General features: G+C 42.4%; 1 long non-coding RNA gene across 5 annotated transcripts; it reads right to left on the bottom strand.

Annotated features, from left to right (window-relative positions):
* Nucleotides 1-5,087: 5,087 nt before the first annotated feature.
* Nucleotides 5,088-11,506, bottom strand: LOC115776837 (uncharacterized). 5 transcript variants are annotated; one of them, XR_004019513.1, is made up of 7 exons: nucleotides 11,343-11,506; nucleotides 8,476-8,548; nucleotides 8,063-8,346; nucleotides 7,618-7,776; nucleotides 7,176-7,271; nucleotides 6,255-6,562; nucleotides 5,088-5,190 (listed from the first exon to the last, which is right to left on the bottom strand). It is a non-coding gene; the product is annotated as an uncharacterized LOC115776837 (long non-coding RNA). The 5 variants fall into 5 exon arrangements; XR_004019511.1 differs by lacking the exon at nucleotides 5,088-5,190 and having other exon boundaries at nucleotides 5,593-6,562; nucleotides 11,343-11,496; XR_004019512.1 differs by lacking the exon at nucleotides 5,088-5,190 and having other exon boundaries at nucleotides 5,593-6,562; nucleotides 7,176-7,268; nucleotides 11,343-11,495.
* Nucleotides 11,507-12,871: the final 1,365 nt, after the last annotated feature.

Genomic DNA, 12,871 nt, shown 5'->3' with positions numbered 1-12,871 from the left:
TTCAACCACTTCTCCCCTCCCCTGTAATTCTTTACCAAGACAGGTTGACCTACAGCGAAGACCCTGACACGGGGCAAAAGTGGGTCTGTTTTGTTTTGCATTCTCTGGGAAAACTGAGGTCTTATTAGTGACAGTCGCGTTCGAACTTGTCTTTTCAGAAACAACTCCGCTGGAGTTTTTCCTGTTGTTGTGTGGGGCATGTTTCTGTACCCTAAGAGAAAATTTGCAACACAGTGCTCCAGTGTCATGCCACCAACAGCTCGATTCTTTGCCAGTGACTTCTTAAGATTTTGGACTAATCGCTCAGCTAATCCATTACTGGCAGGGTGGTATGCAGGCGATTTAATGTGCTGCACTCCATTTTTTTTTAGAAATGACTCAAACTCTTGCGACACAAACTGAGGCCCGTTATCTGTTACAACTTCTTTTGGTAACCCGTAAGCTGCAAACAACGTTCTCAATGTTTCAATGGTTTTAGCAGATGTAGTAGTATGCATAGGAATAACCTCTGGCCATCTAGCATAGGCATCTATCAGTACCAGGAACATCTGCTTGCGGTCCTCTGCAAAATCAAGATGTATCCTTTCCCACGGACTGGAAGCCCATTTCCATGAATGTACTGGTGCAGTACAAGGCACACTACGTTGCTTTTGGCAAATGGCACACTCACTGACTTCCCTTTCAATGCACTCATCTACTGCTGGCCACCAAAACAAACTTCTGGCAAGGGATTTCATCTTAACTATTCCCCAGTGGTGTTCATGCAGTTCAGCGAGCAACTGGTTTCTGAATCTTTCAGGAACTACGACACGTAGCCCCCACAGCAGACAATCATCCTCAACTGTAAGCTCAAATCTTCTCTGAAAATAAGGCTTCAGCAAATCATCCTGTACATGTTTAGGCCAGCCAGTCAACACCAACTGTTTCACCACTTTCAATACAGAATCTCTGTCTGTTTCTTTCGCTATCTCCCTTTCAGTGAGAGGTAACTCTTCAAGGTAAGATACTTTGTAAATGGGGTTTGACACCACATCTACATTCAGTTTCATTGGTAGCCTTGATAAGGCATCTGCATTACTATGCTGTTCAGATCTCTTGTACTGAATCTCGTACTTGTATGCAGCCAGGATTAGAGCCCACCTTTGCAACCTAGCAGCAGCTAGTGTAGGTACACCTGTTTTTGGTCCTAAAATTTTCAGTAATGGTTTGTGGTCTGTCACCAAAGTGAATTTCCTTCCAAAAAGGTAGTCATGGAACTTCATAACACCAAACACCAACCCAAGTGCTTCTTTTTCAATCTGAGAGTAGTTCTGTTCAGTCTTGGTTAACATTCTTGATGCAAATGCAATCGGTCTTTCACTTCCATCTTTCATTTGGTGACTGATTACAGCACCAACTCCATAAGGAGATGCATCACATGCTAAGATAATTGGCAACTCTGAGTCAAAATGCACCAAAACTTTGTCAGATTGCAGTGCCTTCTTTGCATTCTCAAATGCATCTTGACAGTTTTCTGACCAAATCCAGTCTGCATCTTTGTGCAGCAATGCTGACATCGGCTGGATCAGGGTGGATAAGTTTGGAATAAACTTCCCATAATAGTTTAACAGAGCCAAGAACGACCTAAGTTCAGTTACATTTCTTGGGACTGGGGCCTTCTGAATGGCAGTTGTCTTTTCCTTCATAGGATGAATACCTGTGGCATCAATGACGTGTCCTAAGTAGGATACACTGTCTTGCATGAACTCACATTTTTCTTGCTTTACTCTGAGATTGTAGCCTTCTAGCCTCTTAAGAACTTCCTTTAAGTTAGCCAGGTGGCTTTCTGCATCTTTACCAGTTATCAAAATATCATCAAGATAGCAGATAACTCCATCCATGCCCTGAAGCACCTGATCCATTATTTTCTGGAAAATTGCAGGGGCACTTGCAACACCATAGGGCAACCTGTTGTATCGATACAACCCCTTGTGAGTGTTTATTGTCAGGTAATGCCTAGAGCTTTCCTCCAACTCGACTTGCTGGTAGGCCTGGGATAAGTCTAGTTTGGTGAATTTCTGACCTCCTGCTAATTTTGCAAACAGATCTTGAGTTCTTGGGAGTGGATACTGATCCACTTTTAACCAGGGATTTATGGTGACCTTGTAGTCTCCACATAATCTTGCACTGTCATCCTTTTTAGGTATACACACTATTGGAGCGGCCCACTCACTGTAATTAGTAGGTGAAATAACCCCTTCCGCCTCCAATTTAGTCAGTTCCCTTTCCACAGCTTCTCTCAGTGCATAAGGCACATTTCTGGGCTTATGGAACTTTGGTACTGCTTCGGGTGCTACATACAACTTGGCTTTAATACCATTCAACTTGCCAAGCTCAGGTTTGAACACTGATGCATACTTGGTGCATACGTCTTCCACTGTTTCTGGAGCCACTCTATTCACTTGTGACCAGTCCAGCTGCAACTGGCTAATCCAGTCTCTACCCATCAAAGTGGGGCCGCTTCCTTTTACAACTAGCAGTTCTAGTTTTTTAGTGGTCTCTTGACATTTTACTTTTGCCATAAATTTACCCATCAGTTGCAATGATTCTTGGCTGTACGTTTTAAGTACACAATTTGCTGCACTAAGTTTAACTGACTTAAATCTGCGCTTGTACAGCTTTTCGGATATCACTGACACTGCCACACCAGTGTCTAGTTCCATTTTCACTCTTGAACCATTTATACTGACATACACGTAATAAGGTTTTACAACATCACCATTACCTGTGTTAATTTCAAACAGACCAAAATCGGGACTGTCTAATGTCACAACTGGATCATTGTCAGAGTTCGGTGCAGCCTCCATTTTATCCTGCACCAAAACATCGCTGGCCACTCTGTCTTCTCTGTTGTGGTGTGACAGGAGTTGCATGCCATCTCGATCTCCCTGAAACTTGTGAGCGCTGCCTCGATCTGCACTCTGGGGCGGCTTAAGATCACTGACACCAAGGCAGGACCGGTGCGTGAAAACGCTGGGACGCCTTTTCTCCATATCCAGATGCATGGCTCCCTTGGTCGTCGTGGAATAGCCTCCTTCCTTGCGTGAGCGACAGGCTTTGGCTATGTGTCCTTTCTTTTTACACTCATGACACTCGCTTGCCTTAAACCTGCAGTCGTTCGGGCTGTGACTCTTTCCACCGCAACGATAACAGGGCTTCCCGACAGCTGCACATTTCTCCGTAGCTTCACGGTACCTTGCCTTAGCTTTCTTGTCCACTACGTGAGCCTTGAAAGCTTTCTGTGCAAATTGCTGTGCACTGTCCTTGGTTACCTCAAAAGAGAGCGCCATTTCTACAGCAAGCGGGAGTGTCAAGTCTTTGGTGTGCGCGGTGCTGAGCAGCCGATCTCTCAGCTCACTGCTCTTGACCCCACAGACAAATCTATCACGCAGTGCTTCATCTAAGAAGGTCCCAAACTTACATGTAGCCGCTAACTTTCTTAAGCTGGCCACATACTCACTGATCGTCTCGTTGTCTTTTTGGTTTCTCCCGTGAAACTTGCACCTTTCTGCAATGAAATTGGTCTTCGGTACGTAGTGCCGCTGAAGCAAATTCACCAACTCCTCGTAGGTTTTTTCCGACGGTTTATTTGGTGCACATAAATCCATCAACAAGCTATGTGCTCGTTTCCCTACCACTGTGAGAAACACCGACTTAGTTTTCGCCTCTTTAGTGTCCAAGCCGTTTGCTGCAAAATACTGCTCGAGACGTGCACGGTAGTTGTCAAAACTTTCCTCACTTTCCTCGAAGTGAAAGTCTTCTGGCTTTCCAAACGCCATTTTCTTAGCTCCGGTTCGGCGGTCCTTTCACTCACCAAAGCTCGGCTTTTCGTTTTACAGTCCTGGGTTGCCTCGATGGAGTCGCTCCGTCCGCGGACTCTGTGTCTTCCAACTTGAAAATCCCATCCTCGTCGCCAAAAGTCTGTTGTGTATGATATTGGATCCCATAAACACTTTTCAAGCAGACAACTGGAAGTTTCACACAGCAACCATGATTTATTGTTTTTTTTCACACAGGCGGTTCTCTACCCAAAAGCGCCCTCCCGTGGCGACTGGTTATTTTCTTCCAACTACAACTTAACAATACAACCAACCTCCACCACACAGGAGCACCGTCACTACAACATTAACTCAAAACCCTCTTTACTCTATGGGTTCAATGCTTCTGTGTCTGGAACACGACAGTGGAAAGAGTGGACACTTTCAAATACCTGGGAGTGACCATCTCACAGGACCTGTCCTGGACTCATCACATAAACATCACTGTGAAGAAGGCCAGGAAAGCCCCTCAACTGCACCCCCCTCGCCATCAGGGGCACTGAAGTGCAGAGAGTGGACAGCCACAAGTTCCTTGGCCTTCACGTATCATCTGACCTGAGCTGGTCTACGAAGACTGCAGCCACTGGGAAAAAAGGCTCAGAAGCGACTGCACTTCATCAGGCTGCTCAGGAAGGCTGGGCTGAGCTGCCGCCCCCTCACACAAGCCTACAGAGGCCTGGTGGAGAGCATCCTCACCACTGGCATCTCAGTGTGGTATGGCAACACCACTCAGGCTGAGAGGAAGGCTCTGCAGAGAGTCGTGAAAACTGCTGAAAACATTATCAGGACTAAAATCCCATCAGTGGACACAATTTACACACAACGATGCAAAAAGAGGGCACAGCACATAATCAGAGACCCATACCACCCTGCCCACTTTCTCCTCAGGCCCAAACACACAACAAACAGCCTGAGGAAAAGATGAGCAGACAGCATCATCACACACAGAACTAGATTCTGCAAAAGCTTCTTCCCTGCCACAGTCAGACTGATGGCAGAGCAAAGGACTGCTCACAGCCAAAATCCACTGTGCAGCACTCCTCACACAGCTAAAACCTCATGTGCAACATTTTGTTTATTTATTCAGTTATTAAAATAACACTTGTTGGTGCAATATCTGTCAGGTGTGCATGTGCAATTTATACTGTGTTCTTTGTAACACTAAGTGTGCAATAACCGCTGTTCAGTATCCATCAACAATCCGTTGACACCCCCCCCCCCCCCCCCCCCCCATGAGCAAGTACTTGGCAAAAGTAGAAAGGAACAATTTTTACCAGGAAGAAACCTCAAGCCAGGCTGAGGGAGGGACTGCCATCCACGGAGAAGAGTTGGGCTGATGGCAAAGAGAGACAGAGGGAGACGGGAAAAAAGACACACTATGGGTGAAAAAGGCAGAGTTAAACTATTCCAAGTTATTAAATAGAGTCTAAGTAAATAAACACACTGGGAGTGAAAAGAAAGGAGTGAAAGAGAAATGTTGAGTGCTTGACGGCAAGCCCCCTCCCCCAGCAGCCTATGCCTATTGCAGCATAACTACACTGTACACCCAAACAAGTTCAGAGTACTCAAAACTTATTTGGAAACCCAATTTTTAAAATTAATATTATTTATTAGTTTACCATACATAATAATATTGATGCAGAGGTACTTATTTTAAAAGAGCTCTAGCAACTCCAAAAATATAAACATACTTATAACTTATTTAAGTACAGAACACTCAAAAAACACAAAAGCCCAACAGTAAAAACTTTTATTGTCATGAAATTCTTTATATTTCTAAGTGCTCTAGCTATCTGTCTTAGATGACATGAAGAAACAAATGTATTCAGATTTTCATTTTCCAAAAACTTACAGATCAGCCCTGCCTCAGAAATCAGGGGGAAATCACTGACACAAAGGAAAACCTGCACATACACAGCACAAGAAAGCACCTCTGCACTCACAAGCAGGACTCCAGACAAAGTGAAACAACTCTTGATGGCTATGGGTAAATGTGGATGATTGTGTAGGAGTGCACGAGAGGCTGTGTGTGTGTGTGACAGAGAACATGAGGTCTGGTTGTGTCAAATACATTGAGACTGAAAAAACATAAGACTTGATAAAAAAAAACAAAAAAACAGAAAACTTACCAAAATAAGAAAGAAATTAAACAATATCTCACAAATTGATCTCCCTTCTTTATCCGTTTCTTTTGGAAACTGTGCAAATTTGAGCCAACTACATATTTGGAGAGCAGGAAATATTAATAAACTTATGTATCAAATGTAAACTGTTTGATTAAAGTCCAGTGATGCATTCAGCATAATGTCAAGTCATGGAACTTGAAACCACAAACATATTTGCAGGTGTACATGCATGCAAACAACAAACAGAACAGTTGCACGAAACATTACTTACTCTGTTAGAAACAGTTCATTATTTAGACTGAGAAGTCACGGTTTCAGTTCTTTGCCATCCAGACCCATCAGGATCTTCTGAATGAAGGTCAAAGTGTGAACAGGTTCCCTCGGGCAGTCCAAATGCAACGTGTCAATCCAAACAACAATGTAAATGCATCGGTCCACATGGGGATTTCACTTTTTACATGATCATCTTCCACCACCGTTGCAGTGCTTGCAGGAGTGATGTTAACTGGACTTGTACAACACACATTCACCGCTGTTACAAGCACAACAGGAGTGTTGATGAGCATCTGTCTTCTCCGGCTGAAAAAGGCACAAAGGAGAGGGTCCAACTGTAAGTTTGCCCTGGACGCAGATATTACATATGAGCATTTCACAGGTAATTCAAACCTGTAACTACAGATAAAGTAAATGGTGGGCATCATCACTAGTCTGTACCAGACGTAGATTTGAACTGATACTCGGTGCCTTAAATGTTTGTCCTAAATGTCACGCAGCCATCTGTCACCAGATTGAGCTGCAGTCCTGACATCATTACAGAAAAATAACTCTGTTACTCTTTGCCTGATATTTTTTTAGGCCTAATATTGTTAGTTATTTTTGAAGTTCTACAACGTAACCTGAAGCACACCTTCCCCATCATTTCCTTCCCTGCATTTCAAACTACTTCCCCCAAGTTTGTACAAAGAAACAAAAAAACTAGAGGGACAAATGTTAACTCAATAATAATACAAAAAAAAACACCCAGGTTGGCATCTAACTCATACTGAATGTATGTTGTGTGGTGTGTATGCGTACTCATACACACCTACAGGCAAATACTCTAATTCCATGTACACCTACCTACACTCCCTACACACAGGGTTCAGTAGATTGTTGGAAATACTCATTTTTCTGCAAAACTGTAGATACTTACATTCTATGTCTTCAGGAAGTGTGGGTCCCCTTCACACAGGTACACAGGGTGGGCACGAAGGACCGCCAAACATTTCACGCAAACATCTGGAAACTGCTGGAAAGAAAGGCAAAAAGTAAAATGAGGAAAAGCTTTCATGCTTTTGGACACAGTGACTGACGTGGCTGTGCCGCGCTGAAGCCTTATTTTGCTAGTGGAGCAAAAAAAAGAGCCTAAGCCAAAACCACATGTATGTCACAGGAAAATGAGCTCAACATTTTCTAAAAGACATCAATGACAGTAAATTGTTGTTCTGTGTCTATAACTGAATGTGACTTAAAGCAAGTCAGCATGTTTTGGGAGATTATATTGTACACAATATTTATTTTGATGATGACGCTGACACATTTAGACACAGCTGTCCTTAGGAGCTTCATTAGAATAAAGTCATCTGATATCTCACCTGGATCTCATCACGCAGTGTGCCCGATATCTTTCCCGTGCGTGCTGCCTTTTTTCTGTACCGCTACAAAGCCGACAGTCTAGGTGTGCGTTTGTCATAATCAGCATAACACTGGTTACACAGGCTGACATTTGGGATACCGTGGACTTCAGCACAAACCTAAACAAAGCCAGAGACACACAAGGCAAAAGGACAACAGTGGAACAATCATCTGATTAAGAGGCATTATTGTTCATTAAAAAAAAAAAAAAAAAGCGAGGGAGGCTGGATGAAACCAAAGAGAAACACTACAGACCGCCTAAATACTGATCCTGAACAGTCCATAAGGGCAACTGCATTATTATTGGAAATAAATATATAAATATTAAAAGATCGAGTCAGTAGAGACAAGGGAAATAGAAAACATGGGTAAAGAGGAACAAAAAAAGTTGAGTGTATGTTTCACCTGTGATTGGATCTGAAGGCCCGGCTGCAGGAAGTCTTTCACCAATGGATGTGCCTGAATGATCTGGTGATGGAGGGCAAAGGTCATCTGCATGAAGTTTTCTATTAACTTCAGGTTTCAGTCACTCTTTTGAACTTCATGTTTCATCTGCAGTCTCATTTCTTCCACACTGCTCTGGTTTTATTCTTGGGGAAAGTTGGGAAGAAAGTTCACTTCAGCTCGTCCGGCTCTTTGGATTTTGAAGCGGGGATGTGCTTTGTTAGGGTGCCTCGTGCTTCTTCTGCCTGAATTGCACAGACATTAAAGACAGGAATTTAGTTAGCCTAGATGCCAAATTTGTGTGTGCATATGAAACAATTAAAACAAACTTAAACTACAGACTAATTACTTTCAAACAAAGATTGTGTTCTTACTTGTGGATTGTCCAGTTTGAAATACTGCTTAAATTCCAGTAGAGAAGTCAGTGTTGTCTGCAATGATTTGATCCTGTGGGAACAGATTAAACAAGGAATATTAAACTAGCCAAGTACACAATTAACAGTCAACATTTATTAGGGCTACCTTTCAAGTGCTAATGCGTCTCACCAATAAGACAATGACCCTGGTGCCCTTTAGGTTTACATGTGCTCATAAATCAGACCAAAAAAAACAAAGACAAAAAGAGTTTCATTTAGTCAGTGACAGTAAACTGGCTCATTCTCTCAGACACAGCTGCACCACAGCTGTCTTGCCAACCACAGTAGTCCACAAATAATGACAATAATGTATATCTTTACCAAGACATCTTCTTGGTCAACATTAAACAACGAGGCAAATTAAGCCCATGTCGGTTTATTTAATAATAATAATAATCCCCCAAAAAATCGCCTTGTTACTTATCTTAGTACAGTGTGTCATTTGTGTTTCTACAAGGTCACGTGTCACTCAAACGTAAGTACACATACGAGTGTACGCACACTTGTAAGGACACTCCCACAATCGGACAGAGAGCGAGGGTCTGCAAATATGTTGTACATAACTGTAATCAAAATATAAGGTTCTGATGTTTGTTTGCCTTTGTAGGTCGCAGGGAAACGGCGTGTTATATTATGAGACTGCAGTACAACTCTCACAATATAACACGCAGCTACGTAGCTACAGAGGCCTTGATAAACCGAGCGTGTGCGTGCACTGTCGGTAAGTGTCACTACCAAATTCAAAGGGCGGCAAACAGCGCGCTGGACCGTTTGAATCTCCCCTCAAACTCTGCTGATGTGGCAGAAAATCACAACTGTTTATCTCTTAGTGCACTGACAACAAACGCTACAAGCCCGTCACCTAACACTTAAACACCAGATAAAACTAGAAAATGAGACGAATGAGACACCGACTGTAAAGAGTGGACTACAACATACTGGCAAATGTAAAAACGGTGCAATGACGAAATACTTCTATAATAATGAATTACAATAGTCCAGCCTAGAAGTAATAAATGCATGAATTAGCTTTTCAGCATCACTCTGAGAAAGGATGTTTCTAATTTTAGAAATATTGCACAAATGTAAAAAAAAAATCAGTCCTACATATTTGTTTAATATGTGCATTGAAGGACATATCCTGGTCAAAAATGACTCCTAGATTTCTCAGTGTTACTGGAGACCAAAGTAATGCCATCCAGAGTAAGTTTCTGGTTTGACACCATGTTTCTAAGATTTGTGGGGCCGAGCACAAGAATTTCAGTTTGATCTGAATTTAGAAGCAGGAAATTAGAGGTCATCCAGTCCTTTATGTCTTTAAGACATTCCTGCAGCTTAACTCATTGATGTGTGTCATCTGGCTTCATTGATAGGTAAAGCTGAGTATCATCTGCATAACAATGAAAATTGATGCAATGCTTTCTAATAATACTGCCTAAGGGAAGTGTGTATAATGTAAATAAAATTGGTCCTAGCACAGAACCCTGTGGAACTGCATAATTAACCTTAGTGTGTGGAGAAGACTCCCCATTTACATGAACAAATTAGAGTCTATTAGATAAATATGACTCAAACCACTGCAGTGCAGTACCTTTAATACCTATAGCAAGCTCTAATCTCTGTAATAAAATGTTATGGTCAACAGTATCAAAGCTGCACTGAGGTCCAACAGGACAAGCACAGAGATGAGTCCACTGTCAGAGGCTGTAAGAAGATCATTTGTAACCTTCACTAATGCTGTTTCTGTACTGTGATGAATTCTGAAACCTGACTGAAACTCTTCAAATAAACTGTTCCTCTGCAGATGATCAGTGAGCTGTTTTACAACTACTGTTTCAAGAGTCTTTGAGAGACACGGAAGGTTGGAGATTGGCCTATAATTAGCTAAGACAGCTGGGTCACTGATGGCTTTTTAAGTAGCGCTTTAATTACAGCCACCTTGAAGGCCTGTGGTACACAGCCAACCAATAAAGACTGATTGATCATTTTTAAGATAGAAGCATCAATAAATGGAAAGACTTGTTTGAACAGTCTAGTAGGAATGGGATCTAATAAACATGTTTCTGGTTTGGAGGAAGTAACTATTGAAGTTAACTCTGAAAGATCAACTGGAGCCAAAGAGTCAAAACAAATACCAGCAGTGCTGAAAGCAGCCGAACATGAAGATCAAGATTTGAGATGGTTAAGGATGCTAAAGGAGGCCGAGCAGTAACTAAACATGTGACAGCCAAAAAGTGCAGGAGAGACAGGAGAAGAAGCTATGCTGCTAGCGAGTCGGCTAAGAGCTAAGCTACTAGCTGCGCTAAGCTAGCGCATTTCTAAAAACAAAGTGCGGAGCCGAGTCTCCAATTCAGAAAGCCTGGCCTCCAGAGCTACAGACAGACTACATTTATTACAAGTACCGTTACTGCTAAAGGAGGCCGAGCAGTAACTAAACATGTGACAGCCAAAAAGTGCAGGAGAGACAGGAGAAGAAGCTATGCTGCTAGCGAGTCGGCTAAGAGCTAAGCTACTAGCTGCGCTAAGCCAGCGCATTTCTAAAACAAATAAAGTAATAATGTGAATACAGGTGATTCAGCAAAGAGTGTGCTCTAGATAAAGGAGGTGAAGATTACACCGAAATATGTTGTTATCCAGACAGATTGAGCTATTCAGATTTAACAGCTAACAGACAGCAAAACACGACTGCTCCCGAACAGGAGCAGGAAGTGATAGAATACCGCAGTGAGAGCCAACACCAAGTGACAGAAATGACTGCTAGCCTTCGGCCAGCGCCACGCAGGAAGAGTAAACGCGGAAGGAGAGTAAAAACACCTTCATCCTACCAGCAGCAGACGGTCCGATCTCTCCCTCCGAAGGCGGACGTCGATGTGAGAGCAGATTTCCGTTCGTTGCGCAGTTACACTCGTGTTTCCTTTGAGATGTTACAACTACAGGATCAAAGCCAGAATTCCAAAGTTCCATTCGAGAAGTCCCCTCTTGATTTTTCAGTCACTCACTGATGCTGCGAGAGCAGCAATTTAACAGCACTCATCCTCGCTGCTGTTTTTGGCTGCAAACATATTTGTTCCTATTTTTTCACTTTCTTCATTCCCTGGATTCCTTAATATTGATTGTTCCTGATTGTTATTCTCTCACTGATAAAGTGGCCGGAAACGCACAAGGACGGAACAGGTTCATCACAACGTTGCAGCTGAGTGGACCCGACCAGTAGTCACATTTCTGCCGCCACTCACCCCCCCCCACCCCACTGTAGCAGGATGTGACAGACAGCAGCTCCACTGCACTACTGTAAAATAAGAATGTACCTGATGATGAAGAAGAAGAAGAAGAAGGAACAGCCTTTATTGTCCCACATAGGGGTAATTTATGGAGGACCAAAACTGACATAATCAGAAATAAAAGCAGAAATATATATATAGTGTATATATCTTGTTTTTCCTTTTCCTTATACATGCGTTTTCATCAAGAAATATATAAATTTTCTTTTTCCTTTTCCTTACACATGCGTTTTTCATCAAGAAATGTAAATATAGTGTTTTTCCTTTTCTTTACACGCACGTTTTCATCAAGAAATGTATAAATTTTCTTTTTCCTTTTCCTTACACATGCATTTTCATCAGGAAATGTATATATTTGTTTTGCCTTTTCCTTATACAAGCCTTTGTTCTTTTTACATTTCCTCGTCCGCTTTTCCTTTACCACATGTATTTCTGCCTGCTCTTTTTCCTTTTCCGTATGCATTTCTGCCTCATTATGCAAATGAGGAGGGTTGTCTTCTTGCTCCAGCTCCTCTACTATTGGTCAATAAACAGGAAGGAGCAGGATCCATGTGCAGATCGATTGTGCATGCCTGCGCCTTTGACTTCAGTTTAGCAGCCCCGAAAAGTTCGGCAATATCCGTAACTGACACACTCGCAAGCCAAAACGACTCCAAGGCATCAGCGGGCAGCAAATATCCAGGTCTCCCAGCAGTTCTTGTGTGGTACAGACTTGTGCAAGCGACACACCACCTCCTCCAAAATCTGGAGAACTAATGGGTCAGCTTCATTATCCGTGTCTGCAGCTAAATGCAGTAGCCTCTCATTCAAAAATATCTACATTAAACAATAAATAGTCATCACTGACAGTATTGCTTTCAGTTAAGCTAGCAAGGTGACTTAATTCTTCTGCAATTGTCTGAGACAAGACCTGGAAAATTCACGGATGCTCATCATCTTTATGATATAGCAAAAGGTAAGGTTAACAATAATAGTACTTGTTAGTTAGCCGTGGTAATGTTATCCAGCATTGTCATTTTATCATTCTGTATCTGCGTATAAAAGAAACAATCTCTGGTTGGAAAGTAAGCTAA

Source organism: Archocentrus centrarchus, unplaced genomic scaffold, assembly GCF_007364275.1.
Source record: "Archocentrus centrarchus isolate MPI-CPG fArcCen1 unplaced genomic scaffold, fArcCen1 scaffold_38_ctg1, whole genome shotgun sequence".
Lineage (NCBI taxonomy): Eukaryota > Metazoa > Chordata > Actinopteri > Cichliformes > Cichlidae > Archocentrus > Archocentrus centrarchus.
Note: the sequence above shows the minus strand (reverse complement) of the source record. Positions and strands in the feature narration are given on the sequence as shown.